Source organism: Dermochelys coriacea, chromosome 28, assembly GCF_009764565.3.
Source record: "Dermochelys coriacea isolate rDerCor1 chromosome 28, rDerCor1.pri.v4, whole genome shotgun sequence".
NCBI lineage: Eukaryota > Metazoa > Chordata > Testudines > Dermochelyidae > Dermochelys > Dermochelys coriacea.
The window spans coordinates 6555872-6571443 of record NC_050095.1 but is presented as its reverse complement, the minus strand read 5'-3'; the positions used below and the strand labels follow the sequence as shown (position 1 = coordinate 6571443).

Below are 15572 nucleotides of genomic sequence, written 5' to 3'. Positions count from 1 at the left end.
CAATCTAATGGCCAGTTAGATTGAGCACGAGTGAGGAGCTGGGCTCTGTCAGTCGCGATCCGATGCTCCAAGGCTTTGCAGGACTGAACCCAGAGTTCCATGGCAAAACACCCCAGCTTTATAGTTGTAAATTCCCATTTCAGTCCATGCATTTTGCAACGTCATCCTGTAATCATTAGTCCTTAAGTGGTATTAATCTTGGGGTTTTCTGCTGTTATCATTTGATGGTTATTGTTGGGCTTCCCATCGTTATCTCCTATTTGTTGTCTTGCCTTCAGTGGTGCCTGTCTCACCTCTGAGGTCGTCAGTGCTGCTAACACGTTTAGCATCCGATACAATGGATGTTTTCTGATTGTCTCCTGGTCTTTCTAAATCTCTCACTTTTTCTTTCAGAGTAGCAGCCGTGTTAGTCTGTATCCGCAAAAAAAAAAAAAAAGGAGCACTTGTGGCACCTTAGAGGCTAACAAATTTATTTGAGCACAAGCTTTTGTGAGCTACAGCTCACTTCATTGGATGCATGCAGTGGAAAATACAGTAGGGGGATTTTATATACACAAAGAACATGAAACAATGGATGTTACCATACACACTGTAACAAGAGCGATCGGGTAAGGTGAGCTATTACCAGCAGGAGAGAAAAAAACAAACCTTTTGTAGTGATAATCAAGGTGGGCCATTTCCAGCAGTTGACGAGAACGTGTGAGGAACAGTAGGGGTGAAAAATAAACATGGGAAAATAGTTTTACTTTGTATAATGACACATCCACTCCCAGTTTTTATTCAAGACTGATTTAGTGGTGTCCAGTGGAATAAAGACTAGGCTTTCACACCTTATCTTTTCCTGATGCCTCATTCCTCATTCACACAAACAATCTCTCACAGAAACCTTCCAAGGTATACTGACAGTAGTATTTTATATTCAGCAGAATACATTGTAAATCAATCCTTGCTAAATCTTATAACTAAAACAATTCACACTGGGGCTTCAGGCCCTCAACATTTCTCTAATCTATTTATCATAGACACAATACAAAATCCTGTCTCTTACTAACTAAACTTTATAACAGGTCCTAATTGTAATGCATATTGGAAACAGGATCCCAGTCTTCTGACAGCCTCAGAAACAACTCTGACATCATAATCTAAAAGGCTGACAAAGGAGGTGCTGTCGTCATCATGAATAGGTCGGAATATGAACAAGAGGCTGCTAGGTAGCTCTCCAACACCACTTTCTATAAGCCATTACCCTCTGATCCCACTGAGGGTTACCAAAAGAAACTACACCATTTGCTCAAGAAACTCCCTGAAAAAGCACAAGAACAAATCCGCACAGACGCACCCCTGGAACCCCGACGGATATTCTATCTGCTACCCAAGATCCATAAACCTGGAAATCCTGGACGCCCCATCATCTCAGGCATTGGCACCCTGACAGCAGGATTGTCTGCTTGGCTATGTAGACTCCCTCCTCAGGCTCTACGCTACCAGCACTCCCAGCTATCTTCGAGACACCACTGACTTCTGAGGAAAGTACAATCCATCAGTGATCTTCCTGAAACACCATCCTAGCCACTATGGATGTAGAAGCCCTCTACACCAACATTCCACACAAAGATGGACTACAAGCCGTCAGGAACACTATTCCCGATAATGTCACAGCAAACCTGGTGGCTGAACTTTGTGACTTTGTCCTCACCCATAACTATTTCACATTTGGGGACAATGTATACCTTCAAATCAGCGGCACTGCGATGGGTACCCGCATGGCCCCACAGTATGCCAACATTTTTATGGCTGACTTAGAACAACGCTTCCTCAGCTCTCGTCCCCTAATGCCCCTACTCTACTTGCGCTACATTGATGACATCTTCATCATCTGGACCCATGGAAAAGAAGCCCTTGAGGAATTCCACCAGGATTTCAACAATTTCCATCCCACCATCAACCTCAGCCTGGACCAGTCCACACAAAAGATCCACTTCCTGGACACTACAATGCTAATAAGCGATGGTCACATAAACATCATTCTATACCGGAAACCTACCAACTGCTATTCCTACCTACATGCCTCTAGCTTTCATCCAGATCATACCACACGATCCATTGTCTACAGCCAAGCTCTACGATATGACTGCATTTGCTCCAACCCCTCAGACAGAGAAAAACACCTACAAGATCTCTATCAAGCATTCCTACAACTACAATACCCACCCGCTGACGTGAAGAAACAGATTGACAGAACCAGAAGAATACCCAGAAGTTACCTACTACAGGACAGGCCCAACAAAGAAAATAACAGAACGCCACTAGCCATCACCTTCAGCCCCCAACTAAAACCTCTCCAACACATCATCAAAGATCTACAACCTATCCTGAAGGATGACCCATCACTCTCACAGATCTTGGGAGACAGGCCAGTCCTTGCTTACAGACAGCCCCCCACAGCAACCACACGCCACACAACAGAACCACTAACCTGGGAACCTATCTTTGCAACAAAGCCCGTTGGCAACTGTGTCCACATATCTATTCATGGGACACCATCATAGGGCCTAATCACATCAGCCACACTATCAGAGGCTCGTTCACCTGCACATCTACTAATGTAATATATGCCATCATGTGCCAGCAATGCCCTCTGCCATATACATTGGCCAAACTGGACAGTCTCTATGTAAAAGAATAAATGGACACAAATCAGACGTCAAGAATTATAACATTCAAAAACCAGTCGGAGAACAATTCAATGTCTTTGGTCACTCGATTACAGACATAAAAGTTGCAATTCTTCAACAAAAAAACTTCAGAAACAGACTCCAACGAGAAATTGCTGAATTCCTGGAATTAATTTGCAAACTGGATACAATTAACTTAGGCTTGAATAATAACTGGAAGTAGATGGGTCATTACAGAAAGTAAAACTATTTCCCCATGTTTATTCCCCTCCCCTCCCCCGCGACTGTTCCTCAGACATTCTTGTCAACTGCTGGAAATGGCCCACCTTGATTATCACTACAAAAGTCCCGTCCCCCACCGCTCTCCTGCTGGTAAGAGCTCACCTTATCTGATCACTCTCCTTACAATGTGTATGGTAACACCCATTGTTTCATGTTCTTTATGTATATAAATCTTCCCACTGTATTTTCCACTGAATGCATCCGATGAAGTGAGCTGTAGCTCACAAAAGCTTGTGCTCAAATAAATTTGTTAGTCTCTAAGGTGCCACAGGTATTCCTTTTCTTTTTGTGGATACAGACTAACACGGCTGCTACTCTGAAACCTGTCATTCCTTTCTGTTATTCAAAAAGGGTGGCTGGCAGAATGAAATCAAAGTTTACATCGATTCTTATAGTACAATTAGTACAATTATAAAATCCTGCTCCTACAAGGACTGTCTATTTGGCTATAGGTGTGTGGTGCTCAAGAAGGGAAACTGGGGAGATTTCAGAGCAGGCTTCAATTTAATTTCACATCAAAATTGCCCCAGGCTCTTTCCCTGCAGAGAGACACTCCAGATTCTGCCATGCTGGGAAAACACTTTATTACAGTGTCAGTGTCAATTTATTACAGTGCAGACCTGGCCACTCCCACCAGGACTAAACCCACCAGAGATATTTTTCAATCCTCCCAGTAACAAACTTTCTGAACCAAATGGTAGAACAGAAGAGAACCAAAGGAGTCACTTTGGGGGATTCCCCCACTCGGTCCCCAGGGCAGCATACTCCCAGGCAGGGGGAATAGGGAGACTCAGGAACTTGCTTTTCCTCCTTCTGCTCCTCCGCTTGTTCACAGGAAGGGGAATCTGTCCCAGGATGCTGCAATAAGTATGTCTGGGCAGGTCAGAGATCTGGGAATCTCTCTCCCCACGTACTTTTCCCACTGCCCCTTTCAGTCTCTCTCCTCTTTCCCTTTTGATCTCCTTTCCCCTCTCCCTCCCCCTCAGGTTTGGACAGTCCCATTCCTGGGTCATTTTCTTCCCCATGGCTGGATCAGCTCCTGAAACTACTACTGAGAGCAGAGATGAGGAATGAGGAGAGGTTGTTTGTGCCAAATCACTTTGCTGCCCATCCTCGGCACCTTCCTTGAGGTCTCTGGCTCAGGAGCTGATGTTGGCAGAGCGCAAGGCTGCTTTAGGGGACTTGTTCCTAATGGAGAAATTCCTCACCTTGGCTCAGCACAGAAGAAATTTTAAGTAAAGTCACTTTCTAGCACAGATCCCACTGGGACAGAAGGAGCAGCTCAACTTGGGCTTCCAGATAACAGTGGAGGAAACAACAGCATCTCAGCCAGGAAGCTCAATCCAAGTCTCCTCAGTAGAGAGAGAGTTTGGCTTTTAAAAGACTTTAAATAAAATCAGAACAGAAAGCAATAGTAAAAATCAAGAAAGAAAAATACAAAACAACTGTCCATCCCTAAAACTATTAAGTGCATTTCCAGCAGTCCACCACTGAATAATGTGATCCAAATTATGCATGAGTAGAATATCTAAATTCCAAATGAAGGCAGAAATCCACTAAAAAATAAATTAAAAAATGAAGCCCATTGGCAATGCCAATACCAGATACTTTACATTGTCTGTTTTTCAAAATAGCTGTCTTTGCTTGACTCAAAATGACGTTCACAAGGCATATTACAGATCTATTTGTAAATCCATACTTAATAGTAAAAGGAAATACACTATGAGAAAAATCAAGGGACTATAACCAAAAGATACCCTGAAGTACAACAAATAATGGGTGTAACCTGGAACAAGTAAGAAATAGATGAGAAACAGTCTCCCCCATGCAACAGGGCACACATGGACACATTCAGAGTCAAATGATGCACAACCTGGAGGCCATAACCCTGTGAAGAATTCTCCATTGGAGATCACCCATATGCTTCGCAATCAGAGGATTGTGCAGAGACCACCAGGCTGGATAGACGGAGTCTGCCGCCAGAAGCGGTCTTCTCCACATTGAACCAGGATAATCAATAAGCATTTGAAAATGCTGAATCTTTACCATAATCATATACAGGTATAGTGCTTTGGGGCCTAAGCTATTAAAAGTACATTTGTAAGAATCACTGAAGGTAAGCAAATCGCCATGCCTATCAATGTCCCAATCCACAGCAGGAGCAACAGGCAAGAAAATAGAAATGTGAGTATAATCGGGGATGGCTTGCTGTGATGGAGTAGAGCAGATTGACCTGGGAATATTGCAGGGGAGTTTTATTGGGACAGTCTGCATTGGCGATGGGATACCAGGGTGTCACTTCACTTGAGGGATGATACCTGAGCCCAGGAGGGGGGTTGGGGCCAGGTGACACCTTTTGTCCGGGAAACTGGACAAAGGCTGGAGGAGGAACCAGGGGGCAGGCGGGGTGAGACGGCTGGAGGGGGTTTTCAGGTTGGAGCTGGCTGGGGAAACGGAGGGATCCCCAGGGCTGGGGTCTACGCTCCCTTCCCCCCAGAGGGACCTGACTGAGGACTCCTGTTTGTACCTACAAGCTCTGTTTTGGATTGTGTTCCTGTCATCTAATAAACCTTCCATTTTACTGGCTGGCTGAAAGTCACGGTGAATCACAGGAAGAAGGGGGTGACTCCGTGACACTTGCTCAAAGAGGCAATTGTCCAGACCGGCAACACTGAGCCGCCAATAAAAAAAGAGGGAGAGAGAGAGAGAAACCAGCAAACAGAATGAAAACCAAGCTTAGCAGCAATGGCCTCTGCTGAGACTCATGCAAAATTACAAAAATAAATCAATTGAACTCATTTTCTTCCATCTGCTGAAATAAGTGCATCTTTGCTATCCAACAGGTCCCACAAGCACTGTTATTTTTTAAAATATTTTTCAAGCTGTTCTACAACCCAGCATCATTACTATCATGAAAGGCTTTTTCAAGTTCTGCAACACCCAACTCTAAGTGCTCCATACTTTGGCAAAGGCCCAGGGTTGTCTGCTGCATATACATTAACTTTGCCACCTCCCACCATTGCCTCATGGAAGGAAAGACATCCTTTGGAGGCAACCAGGTGCCACAAAAATACTTAAAAAAGAGTCCCCAAAATGAACATCCTGTACAAGGCAAGTGTTAAAATGCTAGTATGGGTGACAGTCTCCCACAGAGAGAAAAGAACACAAATGAGACCAAACACGATCTGAAATCCCAGCTGGGACAATGCAACTAGAAAGCAAATGATGAATAAACACATAAAATCCCTACCCAAGTGGGCCCTAGAGAAAGAGCTGGTACCGGCACTCAACCAGCTGTACAGCTGGCATAAGTTTGGAAATGCTGTCACACATCAGTCAGGTCAGCAACCTGTAGAAGAACTGAAAGGCACTGAGCAGACAGTGAATGAGGTTCCAGAGGATTCCTATCCAATCTGTCATTGAGTACAATTAAAATCCCACCCCCACAAATTAAAATATCACTTGTCAAAAAAACAATTTGCCAAAAGAGCACCCAAGCGCTGGGAAGAAAAAAAAAAGTAGCCTGTATTTCCCTACAGTAGGAGATTACACATTAATCAAAAAAAGATGATATTGCTCAAAAGTAGCTTGAACCATCAATAAAAGTCCTGGAACAACTGCCTGCAGAACCAGCCTATCCGCAAAGAGAAAGGCAACTCCCACACTCTCGGTGGAACCATGACTCAGAAAAACCTCCCCTCTCCAATCAGAAAGCCAATTGGTTTGGTGCCTGCATCTGTGCAAGAGTCTTGCAGGAATGAAATGTCCACTTTCTTCTGAGACAGGCACTCAATCACAGAGAGTTCTGCCTAGTGGGGAGGGGAGGTTTTTGGCAGGGTGTCTCCCTGTTGCAAACACAGCCCGGTCCTTCAGTGTCTCTGCCACAAGGGTTTCCCGTTCTCCCCATGAGCACAGAAGCTCTGCGAGGCTGGGCCCTTGGACAGTCCAGGCCTTCCCCAGCTGGTCTTTCACTTAGGTGGGGACTCCTGGTAAAAGTAACACCCGGCAGCAACCCCGACCCCCTGAGCAGTGTGTTCCCTGACTGCACTGGCCAAACCAGCCTGCTTCACAGTGCCCTCAGAAACTGGGGCCGCTTCCACCGTCCATGGCCACATTTTAATAGGGGGCTTTCCCCACAAGCCAGAGTCCCCAGCGAAGGCCGCGGATTCCACAGCAACAGGCTCCGCCTGCATTTCATAGTCAGGAGCCCCAGAACCAGTCATGCCATCTCCCCCAGCTTGTAAAGGGCATTACCTCCCCAGAGGCCTCTGCAGCCCATTGGCCCACCAGTCTCACCCACAGCCCCCTTGCTCTTTCCTCAGAGAAACACCCAGGTTCCCAGGCCCAGGGTCAAGGGAGGAGCCACAACAGTTAAGAAATTTCCATGCCCTGTTACTGGCCAATAACGGCCACTGACCCACCACAGAGGGGGCTGCATCTCAGGGCTGGAGGAAGGAACCCTTCATGGAGACCATTTGTCATGGGGTTTGGGGATACTCTGGTCAGAGTCACTGAGCCATAGTCATACGGTTTAAGGCCAGAAGGGACCACCTGGTCTTCTGGCCTGACCTCCTGTATATCACAGACCACCGGCACCACCCAGCATCACACACTAAACCCAACAACTGACCTGAGACCAAAGTCTCACAGCCCACAGGAACCTAAACAATTCTGTGCTATGGGAAGAGGAGTGGAGGGACACAGGTGCACCAGTGCCAGAGGCCCCAGCAATGGCAGGGAAATGAATCAGTGAGATACACCCAGATAATCCTGGCAAGTGACCCGGCACCCCACATTCTAGAGAAAGGGGGAAAATACTCAAGGTCACTGCCAATCTGACCTAGGCAGACTCCACTGTGGTGATCAATTAGACCCTGGGCATGTGAGCAAGAACCCGCCAGCCAAACTCCTGCGAGAGGGAATATTCGGTGCTATCACAGAGCCCTGGCCCCACTCAGTGTCTTGTCTCCAGCCATGGCAGTCTCTGAGGCTTCAGAGGAAGAAGACAAAATAAATAAAAACCCAGAATAAGTGGAGTGAGAGAATCCCATCCTGACCCCAGCAGGGGGCTGGCTCAAGCTCTGAAGCATCAGCTTTTAGGAACATAAGAAATAAACTGGAACCCAAGGCTGTTCAGCCCAACCCCCACTATCACAAGCAATGCTGTCATACGATCCCACTCATAAACAGTTGGAGGGAGAGGACAAATCTAAGTTGTTTGCCCCCAAGGGAGTGACCCCCTCATCCTGCCCCATCTGGGGAAAAGGTAAGGGTCCAACCAACTGTCCGGTTAGCAGCTGGGAAACACTGATCCCCCAAATATGGGGAAGCCTCTGGCTTTGATGTCTACTAAATATGGGAGACGTCACTTTCATCAGCCAACATTTTAATGGAGATAAATGAGGACACAGATGATTCTCAAATGAGAGGGGAAACTTGGTTTTTAGGATATCAGCCCCACCCCCTGCACTTCCCATATGGAGAATGACTCAGGACAACAGGTTCCGTCCAAACAGGAGTTGCTACAATTAAATAAACATGGGGAAGACCTCCAAAATGGAGAGGGTTTTTTAATTAGTTTTTGATAACTACACAGAAAATAGCAAAATCGGAGACGTGATCTCAATGTTCAGTAATTAAAGAGAAAAGGGAGAAAATCTGAGGAATTTGGGGTCAGTTTTCATAAATTAGAGAGGAAAATGGGAAAATGTGAGGCTTTTATACAGGGTATATAAAAATTGGTGATTTTTATTTAATTTTTTAATGTTATTTAAATCAGATTCTTTTGATTTTATTATTTAAATTATAATGAGTTTTTCTTTTAAAAAATAAACCAGTTTAAAACAAATTCTGAATTTAATACACAATATTTGAAGGTCTAGCCTTATTATAATCTCTTAAAACATTTAAACAACAAATAAATATGAGGAATCCAGGAACCTCTATGAAACACTTGACATTAAAGGCTGATATTCTATGTAAAGAAAGAATCAGGGGAAAAGCATCTAACTTTTGAGGTCAAAATTTATAAATATAGCAGAGTAGGTCATGTTCTGTATTAAGGGCTTGGTCCTGTGGATACCAGGGGCTGTGCCACTGGATGTCATAGAATGACAAAGCCACTGACTCAAAGAGACACCAACAAGAAATGTAAGCTGAAGACTCTTTCACTCAGGTATGTTGGAACATTTTCCCAGGCTGACCTGAAATAATCAGTTTAATTCATTAACTAGAGTTAATTTCTCTGTTTAATAAATCACTTTGTTGTACATGTGAAACATGCTTTGATAAAATAAGTTGATGTATCCAAGACATTTAAGGTTATTTAGTTTAATAAAAATAAATTTTATATGCTGCTTTGTGTGTTTGTGTGTTTAATTAAATTCCAGTTACCATCCTAATGCAGCATACCACAGAATCACTAGCAAGTTAATTATCTAGTAAATATGCAATATCATTCACCATTTTCTAATGTACTAAAGATGTATCTAATCTCAGTGGTGTTGGAACTAGGAGGGCTGGGGGGAGAGGGGGTTACTGCACCCCCTGGCTTGAAGTAGTAATAGCAAACACCAAATACATAATTTCCATGGGTTCCATCATCAGTAACTCCAGTATAAAAATTGTTCCAGCACCTCTGCCTAATCTAGTGTAAAGTGTCTATTTAGTTTTAAATCAACATGTTGTAATGGTTGTAGCAACCAAAGGGAATGCACCTTTCTTTAGACCAAACCCCCCTCCAACAACAACTACAAATGGAAAAGTTTATTAAACTTCAATGGTTTATATCAAGGCTTCCCACTTGGTTATTTAAATTAGTATTAAAATTGATGATTAAAATTACCTTCATTTAAATCAACGCACCCTGATTTTATATCAATGATCAATAATAGCTAAAGAGGCAAAATGAGTGATTTATCAATATTTTATCAACAGAAAAGAAAAGAGCAACAGCAGCAATAATTTTATTGTAATATTCAAGAATTTGAGAAAAGAACAAAATCTAATGAGATTTTTATGTTAATATTCTATATTTAGATTGGCAAGAAGAAATCTCAAGATCTTATTAACAGGTTTCAGAGTAGCTGCCGTATTAGTCTGTATTTGCAAAAATAAAAGTTGTACTTGTGGCACCTTACTAACAAATGTATTTGAGCATAAGCTTTCATGAGCTACAGCTCACTTCATTGGATGCATTCGGTGGAAAATACAGTGGGGAGATTTATATACACACACAGAGAACATGAAACAATGGGTTTTATCATACACTGTAAGGAGAATGATCACTTAAGATGAGCTATTACCAGCAGGAAGGAGGGGGGAAAGGAGAAAAACCTTTTGTGGTGATAATCAGGGTGGGCCATTTCCAGCAGTTAACAAGAACGTCTGAGGAACAGTGGGGGGTGGGGTGGGGGGAGAAATAACATGGGAAAATAGTTTTACTTTTTGTAATGACTCATCCACTCCCAGTCTCTATTCAAGCCTAAATTAATTGTATCCAGTTTGCAAATTAATTCCAATTCAGCAGTCTCTAGTTGGAGTCTGTTTTTGAAGTTTTTTGTTGTTGAAGGATAGCCATTCTCAGGTCTGTAATCGTGTGACCGGAGAGATTGAAGTGTTCTCCGACTGGTTTTTGAATGTTATAATTCTTGATGTCTGATTTATGTCCATTTATTCTTTTACATAGAGACTGTCCAGTTTGACCAATGTACATGGCAGAAGGGCATTGCTGGCACATCCTATCCTGAAGTACGACCCATCATTCTCACAGATCTTGGGAGATAGGCCAGTCCTTGCTTACAGACAGCCCCCCAACCAGAAACAAATACTCACCAGCAACCACACACCACACAACAAAAACACTAACCCAGGAACCTATCCTTGCAACAAAGCCCGTTGCCAACTGTGTCCACAGGCTGCTACTCTGAAACTTATTCAGGAGACACCATCATAGGACCAAATCACATCAGCCACACAATCAGAGGCTCATTCACTTGCACATCTACCAATGTGATATATGCCATCATGTGCCAGCAATGCCCCTCTGCCATGTACATTGGCCAAACCGGACAAGTCTCTAAGGTGCCACAAGTACTCCTTTTCTTTTTAATCAGAAAGTGATGTTTCCCTCCACCCCCACCATTCACATGGGGAGCAGGGAGCCCTTTGTGTCACTCATGCGAGGGAGGGGGTTTACAGCAGGAGATGGGCAGGTGGCTGAGTTGGGGAGGAAACAGCAGCTGAGAGTGGATCCTCCAGTGGGGACATTGGCTCTCCCTTCCCCTCCTGTGCCCCTTTCAGGCCCTGTTGCTGGCAGAGACCGGCCACCCTACCATCCCCACCCCAGAGTCAGCCGTGTTTCAGGGCTCTCCCAAACAGCACCCACTAACCCCCCCATCCCATTTAGGAAACAATTTCCCACCTAAACAAGGACAAACTGCTGCAGATAGAATGGGCAGGGGAAACCCACATATCTGAGGAGATTTTAAATTGAGATTTGAGAAATAGAAAGAAAATGGGTTAATATGTGGGAGGGTAAAAGGTGAATCCTTTGAGAGAAAAGTAGGGGGCGGGGAACCACATGATTTGACAGGTTTCAGAGTAGCAGCCGTGTTAGTCTGTATCCGCATAAAGAACAGGAGGACTTGTGGCACCTTAGAGACTAACAAATTTATTTGAGCATAAGCTTTCGTGAGCTACAGCTCACTTCATCGGATGGATTTGATAGTCATATTTGATCGTTAGAGAGAAAGGAGGAAGAAGTGGAGAGAATTTTTTTCAACATTTGAGGGGAAAGTGACAAAATCAGAGAAGCCCGCATTTAACTCCCCCCCCCCACACACACACACACCTACCTCTTCCCCTGGTCTTCTCCCCCTGAAATCTCCTGCCTTCCCAGAGACAGTTCAGACTCCCCCAGTTCACACTTGCCTGGTGTCACGTATCAGAGGGGAAGCCGCGTTAGTCTGTATCCACAAAAACAACCATGCATCTGAAGAAGTGGGGTTTTTTTACCCCCAAATAAATCTGTTAGTCTTTAAGTTGCCACCGGACTCCTCCTTGTTCCAGCTCACAGGGTCTGTCCCTTCCCTCCATCTCTGGCTCATTGTTCATCCCTCCCTTCCCCACCCTCAGACAGGCAAGGGGGGGGCAGCTCTAGGGCCTCTTTCCCCACCTGCAGCCCCCGGGGTTTTGCCTGTCCAGCCGGTCCTGCCCAGAGCTGCAGGCTCAGCCAGAGCAGCGGCCAAGTCTCTGTTGCTCAGGCAGCTCCGACCCTAGCCGGGCCATTGACCGGGGGGGCTGGGACACCTGAGAACCCCTGGGGCAGAGAGTCACTTTCCTGCCCGTCCCCAGCAATTCCCAGGGGAGTTTCTCACTCACCTGCAGTCTGCTGCCCAGGGGGCTGGTCCCAGCTGGAGAAAGTCCCGCCCGGCTGGGCAGGGAGGGGTTAATGAGGGGCTCCCCCCAGCACAGACCCCATTGGGGTGTGGGGAGCAGCAGCTGCTCAGCCCCGGCTCCCGGATCAAAATGGAGGTAGCAGTGCCTGGGATTTTAGGAGCATCCACGCCCAGGTGTCTGTCTGGTCTCGGGGCTTTGTTCTGCCTGCTGCCCGCCTCCTTCCTCCCAGCACCCAACGCTCAGCGCTGCAACAGCCCCTTCCTGTGTCACCAACCCCGGGCCTGTCTCCGGCTGCTGGCTGGAGCCTCCTCTCTGTGTTTGCCAGGCGCAGAGCTGCTGCCCTGACTGCCAGCTGCAGGCAGGCTCTGGGGACCAGCTCCTGGTAGCCGCTGCCGGGGCCGAGCCGGAGAGAGTGAATGCCCTGGGGACAGGAACGTGACTCAGTCTCCCTGCCAGAGAGGAGAGGAAGGGGTGAGACAGGGAAAGAGGAGAAAGAAAGGAGCAGAAGGAAAATAAGCGGGTGGGCTCCCAGAAAGATGTAGCAAATGACATCTGAGGACATTGAGAAAGTACCTAGATAAAAAGAAAAGGAGGACTTGTGGCACCTTAGAGACTAACAAATTTATTTGAGCATAAGCTTTCTTGAGCAACGCATGGGATGAAGTGAGCTGTAGCTCCTGAAAGCTTATGCTCAAATAAATTTGTTAGTCTCTAAGGTGCCACAGGTCCACCTTTTCTTTTTACGGATACAGACTAACAAGGCTGCTACTCTGAAACCTACCTAGATAAACTATCACATAGTCACAAATATTAAAACCAAAACACTTTCGGACAACTGCGGTAAGTTTCGAAATTGTTTTGAGTGTACAAAGAGTATTAACTTCGGTTTTGTCAAATAAAAGGATTGTAGGCCTAGATGTAGATAGATAAACGTGTTCTAAACTTTCCAGCCTTAGTGTGGCTTGTTTAGTATCCGTATCAGAGTTTGAAAGAAAATGACATGTGAACGCTCTAGCTTAGCTTTATGATTCAAGCCTTTCCAATAACAAATACACACCTACGTACCCTGTATTAACCTGCCCTGACCTTGGCATTTTCAGTGTGGGCTACCCAGGGGAAAGGGGTGCAGGTTCCTGGGTGATGGGACTACAGGGGGTCATTGTGGCCATGGCAGTGTCACTGTGTGGGGCAGGGTCCATGATGGGGGGAGCTATGGGGTATCTCTGTGAGGTGAAGGGGTTGTGAGGCTATTATCACTTCCAGGCACCCCCTGACATGGGAGTTGAATTGTCCCCTCCCCCAACAGGTTCTTTGGGGTGCCCTAGAGCCCAGCATGAAGCTGCTGCCCCTACAGGGTCCCTGGGAGTCACAAAGGGGTGTTGTGAGGTTACTGCCCTGCCTGGCCTGGGGTGGGGCAGGGGCCCCCAAAACAGCTCTGTGGGGAGACTCAGCCCTGGGGGGACTCATAGGCTGTGGAAAAGCACATCCAGCAGAGGTGACACATCGGGAAGGGGGGGTGGGTATGTGAATCAAGGTCAAATGCACCTACAGCAGCCGGCCCAGGTGGGGAGTGGAGGGAATGGGGCAAGAACCTCCTCTGGCCACTGGGACACTGCACCTGGTCGAGTGCCTGACTGTGGCTGTGGTGAGCTGCCTCCCTCCTAGGCTCAGCTTCTGGGGATGGCGGGTGAGGAAGCTGGAGTCCCCCCTCCTCCCCCGGCATGCTCCAAGTGGACCCCTATCCCCAGAAGCAGAGCCTGGTCAGGGATTGGGCTGCCACTTTCCCCTCTCTCCCAGGCAGTTGGCAACACTGCACCACGCAGCAACCGGGAGCAGCTCCATCCTGCTCCCTGCCAGGGGCCTGCCTGCCAGGGAGTGCAGCCAAACGTACTGGGGGAGCCAATACAGCGGGAGGACAAAGCCTCTCCCCCCACACAGCTAATGTGGGGTGCGGGGAGCGTGGGCGCCCCGGACTAGGGAGGAGACAGGTGGGGAGGTCATGTGTCCTCTCTTTTAGCTCGTACCCCCCCCAGTATGGGGATGCAGCAGTTGTCTCTGACTTCCAGTAACTGGGATTTCCAGCTGCATTCAGGTGTCAGACAGGAGAAGGAGGAGTTGCTGCTTTAGGAAAAAGAAAAGGAGTACTTGTGGCACCTTAAAGACTAACAAATTTATTTGAGCATAAGCTTTCGTGAGCTACAGCTCACTTCATTGGATGCATTCGGTGGAAAATACAGTGGGGAGATGTATACACACACAGAGAACATGAAGCAATGGGTTTTATCATATACTGTGTAAAGAGAGGTTTCAGAGTAGCAGCCGTGTTAGTCTGTATTCGCAAAAAGAAAAGGAGTACTTGTGGCACCTTAGAGACTAACAAATTTATTAGAGCATAAGCTTTCGTGAGCTACAGCTCACTTCATCGGATGCAGTGAGCTGTAGCTCACGAAAGCTTATGCTCTAATAAATTTGTTAGTCTCTAAGGTGCCACAAGTACTCCTTTTCTTTTTGCGAATACAGACTAACACGGCTGCTACTCTGAAACCTGTGATCACTTAAAATGAGCTATTACCAGCAGGAAGCGGGGGTGGAGGGGAGGAAAACCTTTTATGGTGATAATCAAGGTGGACCATTTCCAGCAGTTAACAAGAACGTCTGAGGAACAGTGGGGAGTGGGGTGGGGGGGAAAAATAACATGGGGAAATAGTTTTACTTTATGTAATGACCCATCCACTCCCAGTCTCTATTCAAGCCTAAGTTAATTGTATCCAGTTTGCAAATTAATTCCAATTCAGCAATCTCTCGTTGGAGTCTGTTTTTGAAGTTTTTTTGGGCCCATAATAAATTTGTTAGTCTCTAAGGTGCCACAAGTCCTCCTTTTCTTTTTACTGCTCATAGAGGAACCCTCTTGTGTTACATTCCTGGTGTCCTGGCGCCATCGTGTGGCCATTTCTTTCCCCTCCTTTCTGTGAAAAGTTTTGTTATTTTGGACAGAAACTTTATTTCCTCAGGCGACCCAGGAGCAGGGGCTGCCTGCAAACACCCACTAGAAGATGACAGATTAACAGCCTTAAGACCATCTTTCTGTCACTCTGGGAACCTGTCTCTGCTCACGGATGACAGGCTGCCTCCAGCCCACACATCCTGCTTATTAGCTGCAGGATCGAGTCATTTTGCTAGTACATGTGACCCCTGGGAGATCTTTTCTTTGCAGAT

General features: G+C 46.2%; 1 protein-coding gene across 5 annotated transcripts in view; it reads right to left on the bottom strand.

Annotated features, from left to right (window-relative positions):
- LOC119849405 (zinc finger protein 300-like) overlaps positions 1-12589 on the bottom strand; it is a 36893-nt gene extending 24304 nt beyond the window's left edge. For 2 of the 5 annotated variants that reach the window (XM_038386484.2, XM_043503876.1), the window contains exons 1-2: positions 12339-12589; positions 11813-11923 (exon numbers count right to left, since the gene is read on the bottom strand). The gene's annotated coding sequence lies outside the window, so the exon portion shown is untranslated. Of the gene's footprint in view, positions 1-4165; positions 4310-11812; positions 11924-12338 lie in introns of all 5 variants that reach the window. The other 3 variants (XM_043503873.1, XM_043503874.1, XM_043503875.1) reach the window with 3 other exon arrangements.
- Between the last annotated feature and the right edge of the window lie 2983 nt (positions 12590-15572).